At 39.8% G+C, this 10,704-nt stretch overlaps 1 protein-coding gene across 1 annotated transcript in view; it reads left to right on the top strand.

Annotated features, from left to right (window-relative positions):
• The first annotated feature begins 6,787 nt into the window (after positions 1–6,787).
• CLVS1 (clavesin 1) overlaps positions 6,788–10,704 on the top strand; it is a 140,555-nt gene continuing 136,638 nt past the window's right edge. Inside the window, exon 1 of the mRNA XM_006769047.2 lies at positions 6,788–6,975. The gene's annotated coding sequence lies outside the window, so the exon portion shown is untranslated. The remainder of the gene's footprint in view (positions 6,976–10,704) is intronic.

Raw genomic sequence — 10,704 nt, 5'->3', positions numbered from 1 at the left:
CTTCATTTCAAAAAGATCATTTGGGTTGCAGAAGAAGGAGTAATATTTCTTAATTTAAGTTGCCAATAATGAGGTAATTAAGGGCCACAACTGCATCAGAGAAAGAAGAAAGGGGAGAAAGAAAGGCTTTGGTCAGGGAATTCTGGGTTCTTTGCACTTTTGGACTCAGAGCTAACCATTCATTAAGAGAACAATAATTCTTGTGGCTTTCTACCATATTTGGAAAAAGGCATTAACAATTAAGGAAGGTGCCCATAGAATGCAGGACAAAGTCCCAACTGGGAATGGAAAGTACACTCTCCCATTATTCTTGGTCCAAACAGTGCCATCAGTATGCACCATGTGTTTGCATTCTATTTTCAGCCTCCTCCCTTCCAATTTCTTAGTCCCCACATGATCAATGGATTTGGCATACCATTCTCTTCTCTATGTTTATTCCCTTTTTGTCTCCCTCTGGGTGCTCCCAAACCGTCCCAGCAGGAGATCTAGATGAGTTAGAAAGATTGCTCAAGAAATTCTTGCATTTTTGCGCCAGTAAAGTTGTATTTCTGGCACTATCCCCTTGTTTGGTTTTAGATCTTAATTAAATTAGACTGTTAGTTTTTAAACCTCTCTGTATTCAGCAGTATTTTTTTTCATACCTGTATTCAGCACTTAGCTGATTGCATTATAAGTATTTACACAGATATTCAACTCCATTATTTGACTCTATGCACCTCAAGGACAAAGGAATATGTCCTAATCAGATTTGTATTCTTGGCCCATGTGATATTATTGGAAGAAAAAAAAGGAATAAATAAAACCTCACAAAATAATAGGGTTCTGCTTTTTAAAAAAAAATCGAAGTTTTAGTTAATACATCAAAACACAGAAAAGAGACACATGAGTTGGAAGAATAAGGGAGGACAATTTATATAGGGGCTGGTGCAATCAAGGGAAGGGAAGCTGGCTTCAGTCCAATGATCCAAGTAGATCAGAGGGCAGAGTGGCTACCATTGTCAAGTTCTTTCCTTCCTCTGGTGCCCTGTTACTTACCCTTTGTCACTTCACTGATGGGTACATCTTCCTCGTGTGTGTGTGTGTGTGTGTGTGTGTGTGTGTGTGTGTGTGTGTGTGTATACTAGAGGCCTGGTGCATGAAATTCGTGAACGGGTAGGGTCCCCAGGCCTGGCCAGCTATCAGGGCCAATCTGTGGGGTGACCGGCAGGGTGGTCAGGGCCCCCGCCCCTCCGCTGGCACCCATCTTGGCTGGCCTGGCGCTGCCCACTCACCAGCCCCATCCCCTGCCGCCCATCCCCTCCCTCTGTGGGGAGACCAGCAGGGCAATTCGGGGGGGCCCTGCTGGCACCCGCCTTGGGTGCACTGAGCATCTGCCCCCTGGTGGTCAGTGTGCGTCATAGCTACTGGTCGTTCCACCAGTCATTCCACCATTCGGTCGATTTGCATATTAGGCTTTTATTATATAGGATAATTCTCTTCTTCAGTTGAAACAGGAGCTTTGGAATCAGTAAAGGCAACTTCCCCCTCCAACCCTCTTAGTCTAGGACCCGGCTCCTTGGAATGACTTAGTGAGTCTCCCTCAGAAGAGGAAATCATCTTGGAATCACTATGGGTGGCTTTCCCCTGGGCCCCAAGCATAGTTGTCACCTTCCTAAACCTGTGCTCCTGGGACCTCTGGGCCAGGCTGGTGCTAAGCTCCAGAGCACTGAGAAATCGAGCTTGGGTCACAGGCTGCAGTAATGGGTCCGGCATCCTCACTGCCAGGACTGGCACCCCCTGTGTAGGACAGGATCCTAGAGACAGCACACGACTGGGAGAAACACTGGCAGAAATGGATCAATCAAACTGCATTCTAGCTGTCTCAAATGTGGAGGCCAGCCCCTCCCCCTTGGACTGAGTTAGCTTCTGGGATTCTTGGACATTGCAGGAGAAGAGTAGACTCCCTACTGTCAAGGTTTGGGGAGAAATGGTTAAGTAATTGTTTCGCAATGTAGGAGACCCTAGGTATTTAGAATTTGTGATGCAGGTCATGTAGGTTATATTTGGAATGGAAAAAACTTGGGGCTTGAGAAAACATAAATTGTATTTCCTAACCCCAATCTCCCACATGAAGCTCTCTCTTCTGTGACTTCATGCCAATGTCCTTGCTCAAAGCCAGCTCCTCTTCTGCATCCTAGTTCCAGCTTGGCAACACTTGGCACAGAGGTGCTTGAGCTTTCTTATCTCTGTACCTTTTGCTTTAACTCTCTCCTATTTCCAGTTCTCTTTGTTTTCCAATAGTCTCCCAGAGGAAGGAATTGCAAGCTGTAGATTTAGAAACCAAACTCTGTAGTTGCTGAAAACAGCTGCAAAAAAAATTCCACGTGAATCCAATTTTGCAATCGAACTCACAGTGCCTAGAGTCTATTTAGAGCCCATTTGTAGCACCTATTTCCCAAACCATACTCTCCTCTGATCCCCCATTATGATATTTACTGAAAGCATTAGGGGACTAGAACTATATTTTTGTGATATTTTAACTGAATCATTAATGTAAATATGAATTATCCATCCAATAAGATATGCATGTCAATTGGATGTTTGATTAGTTGGTTATTTATGGAATATATGCATATAATATAAATTAAACATATTGAATACAAAACCTAGTAGATAGTTTACCTAGGTTCAGAGTCTCAATAAAATTTTTAGTAAGATTAATGTGAATTTTAGAAATAATACTCATAATTTTAAAATTAATTTTCATTAGAAGAAATGAGGCCTCATCTAGCATGATAGTATTTTTCATGGAAGCATAAAATTGCATGTGTAGAAGACAAGAGTGAATTTTAAATAGCCTATTTTAAATAGGGTAAAAACTCAGCATAATTATTTTCTGTACACATTATTAATCATATTATTCAAAGCACAGGGGCAAAAGAGTTAATTTTAAATTAAATAAATACTTAAATATATTTAAATAAGTAACAAACCTAATTAAATACACACTTGCTAAAGTTTATTCCTTTTGTTAGAATTTTTCTTTTAGAATTCAAAATAATGTCCAATTTCTAACAAATCCAATTTTTAAAATCATACGGTTGACATTTGGCATTGAAGAGCTATTTTATCATGAGTTTTATATTAAAATGTGTTTTATATTAAAATATAAAATAAGTGAACATAGTAAGCTCATTAAATACATGCATTAACAAATATCACATATTTTAAAGTAATACCTGCAAAGATGTTTATGAACATGCAGCAACAAATGACCAACAAGCCATGAAGTTCCAAACACTTCTCATGTTCCCTTTAGAAAAAAGTGTCTATTGGTGGTCCACTACAATTATGTTACCCCCACATTACTTTGGCCACAACCAAATAGAACAGGGCTGGTCCTGAGCAAAAGGCAACTTGCAATAGGACAGCCTATCATGCCGCCTATGCAAGAATTTATCTGAGAGGACACTCCATATTTGATAACAACTAAAGAAGACAGTCAGATGGTGCTTCTATAAAATGCAACTTAGTGGAAATATATCATGTGTAGCACTTCCATGTGGCAGAAGGAAGAAGAGTTCTCATGTATCTGTTCCCCTGTCACATGGCTTTCCATATGATGGCACTTCCCTGAGTCTGACTTTGTGGAGCAGAAGCCTTCCATCTCTCCTGCACCCCGTCTCCCTTCCAATTGGCACTGAACCTCCAGCACGAGAAATAAAACTTTGCTGTATTAAGCCTTTGAGAACTTGGGGTTTATTTATTATTGAAGCATAACCTATTATCTCCTGGAAGTGAAGTGCTGTATTAAAAAATAAATTGTGTAGTGCTGACTTAATAGTTGGCAACATGTGTTTAGGAGACTGTTATCTAAGGGAGAAAAGATAACAATTCCATGTTATACAGTGGTAAAATACTTGCTAAAATACTCACCTATGATAACTTAGGAATGAGATCGTATACATAAGGATTTCACATCTCTGGGAGGAAGTGTGTGAAAAACAAAGTGTTAGTAGGATGTCTAGGTTATTATTTGATGCATTTTTCAAAATAGCAAAGAAAAAAGAAAGAGATGAGTGATTTCATAAGTAGAAATAAAAGAAAATAGAGACTTCCAGGAATCGAAGACCTTGTCATGTTTGACTATCCAATTAATGTTTGCTCGCAAAGAAACAGATAAAATTAGGAAAGCATGGGAGAAAAGGTTCATTAAAGCCAAATATTGTTGGCAAGAATCAGATTAAGGATGTGATCTTCATGGTTACTTAAAACCTCTTACTGGTTTACAATTTCTGGAAGGAAAAATCAGATAAAGAATCTGGCTTTACCACTTACTACTCCAGAGATGCTCAAATACATTGAGAAAAACGTGGGGATAAAAAAAAGCAAATAAATATAGTAGATCCAAGGTCTATATTTCCAATGAAGTATAGTGTGGCTGCTGGAAAAATAAAACTGATTGTCAGACAGACAATGTACCTCTACAGACTTCAGAGAATTTTACTTCCAGGGGAACTATGACCTTGGAGTAAAAAGCCTGTGAGCCTTACATAACTGAAATAACCCGTGGACCCCCAATCTCCTATGAAAGTGAAGTGAACTGAAAACCCTGTCAACCCCTAAGAAGGTTGAGGTATACATATATATTTAAAATTGTTGTATGCACCCACCGCACATGGGAGATTGGCTAGATGTGAACTAAATTTGACCTTACATTTTTTTTTATGTCACTCCAAAGGAAATGGGCTACTTTACTAAGCATATAGCTACCCTTGCCCAGGACATAGTAGAATATAGCAATTTAGGGTAATTCCAGTTTAATGGTGCAACTCTAAATGTGGTAACTTTGAATAAATAAAATGTGAGGTCTATTGATACCATCCAGTTCCCAGCTGAGAGAAACACCTGACCTGCCACATCTATGGTGGAGCAATGGTGACTTTGGCTCCCTGAATCTCTCCTACAGTGGGGGTAAGAGGATTTTTTTGTTGGTTTTTGTCTGTGTGTTTTGTTTTGTTTTTTGGTTAGGGCCTCACTCTAGTCTCTGGGAAAAGCTTCCTACTCCTTTGTCCTCCAAGACCCCTAGCACCGAATCTGAGAAGTTCTTGCTTCCTCCTCCTCCCCCCATTATGTTCCTTGGCCAAATATAAAATGAAAAGTGTAGAATATGCCCTCAGTTGAGATTGGGTTTTCAATTTCTGTTTTACTTGGGTCACAGCAAACATCCAGTTCTTTGAGTAGCAATATGCACTCAAGAAACCCACAACCACATAGTTAAACATTTATAAATTGCAGCATTTATTCCCTCAAAAGCTTACGCAGGTAAGCAAGCTTTTTTAAAAAGTAGGAAAATGGTGTACAAATTGAATCTCTGAATGACTCAGCCTTCCTCTGTCCTGACCACTCGAAGATGTCTCCAGCTTGTTGTCATCTAACCCTTGGCATTGGCTGCTTACACACAACATTGGAAGAATTCTGACAACTTTAAAGTCCATAAAATATATAATAAAAAGATTGCTTTAAAATACTTCATAAGTTTTCTTCTTCTAGTAAATATGGAAACTTTATATAAATACAAAGAAGAAAATCAAGTTGTCCAAGTTGATAAAAAGCAAATTTACCTGTAATTTCATCCTGCTATCTTACAATCTTACCTGTTTGACAATAGGGAGGGAGTACAGTCTTTGGCATCTTGATTTTCTTCACTTACCATTTTGTGAACATTTTTCTTTGTTTTTAATAGTCTTCAAAATATGTTTTTAACAGTTGCCAATATTACAGACTATATACAAGAAACTGTAGTGTGTTGATTGTTTTCAACAATTTCTATGCTCATGAATTTAATTTATGTACATAAATATTTATCTGCATAGCTGACTATATCTTCAGCATAAGGTGCATAAATGTAATTATTAGGTCTAAATGTTTGTACATTTTATGACACTTGATGTATATTGTGAAATAGACTTACAGAAAGGTTGCACTTTCTTACTATTATCACACAATCTGAGAAAATAAGTAGACGTGGAACTTAGACAAAACTACACCTCAGTGCTATTTTAAATTACATATCTTTGTTTACTTGTGGGGTTGATTTTTAAAGATATTATTGTTATGCATTCACCTTTCTTTAGTGAAGTACTTGTCATTTGCTTTTCCTCTTTTTTCCTTTAAAGCCATTAGTGTTTTTCTTTTGATATGAGGTATTTGATGTGTGAAACATATATTTGCTGCAATTTTTCCAAGTAGTATTTACATTTATGCTTTTATATTTTTGCATTCAAAAGGACTTTTATGCATTCAAACTATTGATCTATTTTCTTTGTGGTTGCTTCTATTCCTACTGTGTTTTATGAACCTTTTCTATCCTAAGATCAGAAAAATATTTTTTATGTTCTAGTTTTTAAAAATAATTTAACTTTTGTATCTAGCTCTTTAATCTATGTGGGGTTAATTATGGTGGGAGAAGACTTTAATTTGAGTCTTTCCCAAGTCATTCATTTTTTTTTAAACCACATTTGTTAGTGAAATAATCTATTCTTTCCCCCATAGGTCTGTGATACTTACTTTCTCATCTGGTATATTTGCACACACACACCTCTGACCTGTTTCAGAAGTTGCATTAATCTGATGGAAAGATTCTGTTTTTAGGATTAGGGGGTGATGTGTAATGGTTCTCGGGACTTTTTGTCCCAGCTGTTGCAAAATTACAATAATTCTTAGTATTGTCTTGACGGACCTGGGGAGAGAAATGGAGCGGAGGCATTTAGGACCCAGGGGAAAGCCAGGCTCGGTATAGAAGGACAGTCTCCAGCGCTCGCACACACGCCTCCTACCAAAATCACAGCCCAGTGGAGCCGGGCTCTCATTCACAGCTTTCTAGAGAAATCTGAGCCCGAACCTGCCAGAATAGGGGATCTCACCTACTCAGCTCAGCAGCGCGGACACCTGCAGAAACACATTCCCAAAGCCAGGCTGGGCGGCCGTGTAAAGGTATTTCTTGCCTTTTTTCTCCCTTCTGTATTCGCAGCGCCTCCCCGCCTTTCCTCCCACTCTTGCGATGCCATGGCTGCGGCGTTTCAGCACTTCGGTGCGCGGACAGCTCCCATCTGCAATCCCTCTATCCCTCCCGCACCCTGTGCTCCCTAACCTCCCGGGTCCATCCTCCTCCTCCCCGCGCCCGCTCAGTCTGCACCCCCTTACACCATCAGCACCCCCATCTCCACCATCGCCGTCATGATCGCCACCATCACCAGCGCCGAAACTACAGTCAACACAACTGTGTGTGGTCACTTAGACAAAGCCCGAGGTCCGCAGGGTAGAGGAAAAGAGCCCAAGTTTTCAGGCATGGGAGGGAAAGTTCAGGTGGACGTCACCTCTGAAAACAAAGGGAGGCGCCTGCTTGGGAGAAAGGAAAAGTGGAGACAGGAGAGAGAGACCCCGGGCAGGGGGACAGATGGGCACTTGCCAGACACCAGCAGTTAGCCAGCTGCCTTTCCGCAGATTAGGGACTGTTTAATTCAGGAAATGAACGTGGCCTGGGGCATCGTGTTTTTCCGGTAAAACAGACATGTAAACTCCACCCGTGGTCTGGCTTCCCAATGGAGAACCGCCAGGAAGCAGGGTGGGGGTGACTGATGACTCATATTCACCCACACGCCGTTTTCCTGCCTAAGCGTTTATTGCAGAAACTCGGAAATTAAGTTGTGTTCGGGGTTTTTTTTCGGAAATGGTTTGTAAAATGGAAACCCCAAAAGGTGAACTCTGTGGCCAGAGTGAACATTAAAAATGATGGTGATGATCATCATACGCTCACAAATGCGGCTCTCCTTGGAAAGTGCTATTTGTTCCAACGTCTCTTCCTGTCGACTTATTTCATTTTTCAAATTTCCGATCTTAAGCCTCTCTTGGAAGCAGAGAAGATAGATCCCTTGCCCAAATGGCCAAGTAGTAATGATATTCAGAGCAGATGGCCTGGCTTTGTTCATCACTAGGCAAGGACTGACTCAGATTTGGAAGGAGAGATTTTTGCGTGTTCTGTCAGTAATCGGCAATAACACCATTTTCCTATAATACTAAAAGGTAATAGAGGGTAAAAATTGAAAAGACATTTTATGTAACTGTTCTATCAGGCTCTGCTTTTAAAGTAATATCATTTTCTATCTCAGCTGGGGGGCGGGGGGGAGTTAGAACAGCTTTCAAATATCTTGAAGATCCAAGCCCAAGTTAAGGCACCTCTATAATTTAGCCAGGATCCTCTGTTTATTAAGAACTAAGAAACATCAGAAAAGTGCCAGCTCCTGTCATAAATAAAAATATTTTGGTGGGTTCCCATATAATCTATTATGACTGAATTACAAAGTACTGGGTTGATTTTGGGATTTTTTTACAATTTTTTTTTCATAAAATCAGCATCTTAATTAAAAATGAGATGGATCGAATTTTCATACAAAGATAATGTCAGCTCACATATGTAACAACAAAGTTTAAACCAGAGCACAGAAAAGGCTCATTTTAAAATTATCCTTTTATATTTCTCCTGCCCTTTGAAAAAGAGGCAATAAAGCAAATTTTGTCAAAATCAGCTTGCTCCTCATGAGAGGCAATGTCAAAAATAAAGAATAGTCACAAATATCTTCTGGAAGAAGTTCTGAGAAAAAAATTCACACCAAATACTCTTCTTGAATGTCAAAAGTTACTTACTACCAAACATTGGCATGATTCTACCTGCCTCTAAGAATCACTCAATTTTAAACCCAAACCAAGAAAACGAGTGAAAACATGTGATGATATTGATTTTTAGAGAAGAAAATTCAGTCATCTATGTGCAGTTACTGTCCTTTTATTAGTAATATCCACAGTATATAGTATCTCCTAAGCACCCTGGCTTCCCTTTTATTTTTATTTATTTATTTTTATTAAAAGCTATTTTACCCTTTTCATGGCTTTAATAAGAGACCTTCCTCATCTTCATCATGGATTTAAAGATGAACAGGAAAGATATTTTTTCAACAGCGTGTCATCATGTTTAGTAGCCAGTAACTGTTGACATTCAAGAAGAGTATTTGGTAAGAATTTTTTTTCTTCTCAGGACTTCTTCCAGAAGATACTTGCTTCCTGGTGGTTCTCTATTGGGAAGCCAGACCACGGGTGGTGTTTACATGTCTATTTTACCGGGATCAATATCATCACATGTTTTCACTAGTTTTCTTGGTTTGGGTTTAAAATTGAGTGAACCTGAAGAGGCAGGTAGAATCGTGCTCACAGAGGGGCACACGCTTTGAGAAGCATGGAGCATAAAGCTGGAAGGTCCTTCCTTTCCCAAAGGGGGAATCATAATGCTTCAGAACAGGCGGGTCTGCTTATTTCTGCAAGCTTTCCAGAGGGACACCTTGTTGACCCTAAGAAGTCTATTCACGACTTTACACAAAGCCTCATAGCACAGCCATCCTTAGTACATGGACTCAGGCAGACGGACTTCTCTGCTCTCCTGTTACACAGTGGCTTAGAGAAGGTAACATAGCACAATGGTATGCAAAACATGAGGTTTGGACACATGCAATGAGCTCAGAAAGAGCCCCCAACATTGCCAAGAAAGATCTTTCCCCCCCCATTCCAACCTTTCCCTCAAATTTTGATTATTTTAGTTATGGTTCATTTTATCCATATCTCACTGGAATTTGTTTCGGGAGAATATGCAGTGTGAGTTACTATGAGTCTACAACCCCTAACATCGGCCCCAAGTGTTATATCTTCCTAGGGAAACTGAGCTTAATTTTTACTTAAGAGTAGTTTGTCTTTGGTTTGATTCTTCCTGGATGTGGAAATGAACGGGTCACTCTCCTCTCAATAAAAATGTTCATTTATTCAGGTAATAAGTTCATTATTCTTCACTACCTCTGCTACCTCCCATGGGCCTTTCTTATATCTTCTCTGGCTGTGTTATCATGTGACAGAGGAAGTTTTCTGCGTGGGCGGCTAATTTCCCATGAGATTTTCTTCTTCCTGACTTCTGAGCCATCGAGGATTCCCCATTGTGTTTGAGATCATCAGCTCTTGTTTGCTGGACCCCGTAGGCCAAATCTCCAGTTCTTAGATATTGTACAGACACATTCTCCATCTCTTCTCCTTAAAACAGCATCACATCAGTTCACCTTTTGTTATTGTCCAAATGTCTCATGTAAAGGTCCATACTTTTCTATGTGCCAAGTACATAGTATATTCAGTTTTCATTATTTGGTGCTTTTGGAGACAGTAGAAGAGAAGTCGTGGGAATGAGTGGCAGTGAGGAGTGGCAGGTAGGGGTTCAAATCACAAATTCTATTAATAAAAGGACTGTAGGCTAATGTCTAAAATACAATAAACAAAAGAGAGATTATTCTTTTCCTCCTTCACTCCTCCCTTCCTCTCACCTTCTCTTGCTTCCTCCATCCTTCCTTTCTTTATTGCTGTTGGTTGATATATAGAGCATTCAAGCGTGTGTAAACAATTAATGGGGTGATCTGAGAAGCTATTATGAATGCCAGGACTCCAAAAGGAATGAGTATATTGGAGTGTTTTTATTCTCTTCTTGGACAATGTAGCACTATTGTCCATAGAGAGTGTAAGCTCTAACCTCGGGGGCAATTAACTTACCTTCTCAACCCCTTGGTTCATGAAACTCTTTAGACCATTGCTTCCCACACATTCACATGCATACACATTGCTTGGGGTCTACTACCT

This window comes from Myotis davidii, unplaced genomic scaffold (genome assembly GCF_000327345.1).
Source record: "Myotis davidii unplaced genomic scaffold, ASM32734v1 scaffold1, whole genome shotgun sequence".
In the NCBI taxonomy this organism is placed as follows: domain Eukaryota; kingdom Metazoa; phylum Chordata; class Mammalia; order Chiroptera; family Vespertilionidae; genus Myotis; species Myotis davidii.
This window is presented reverse-complemented; position numbering and strand designations above follow the sequence as displayed.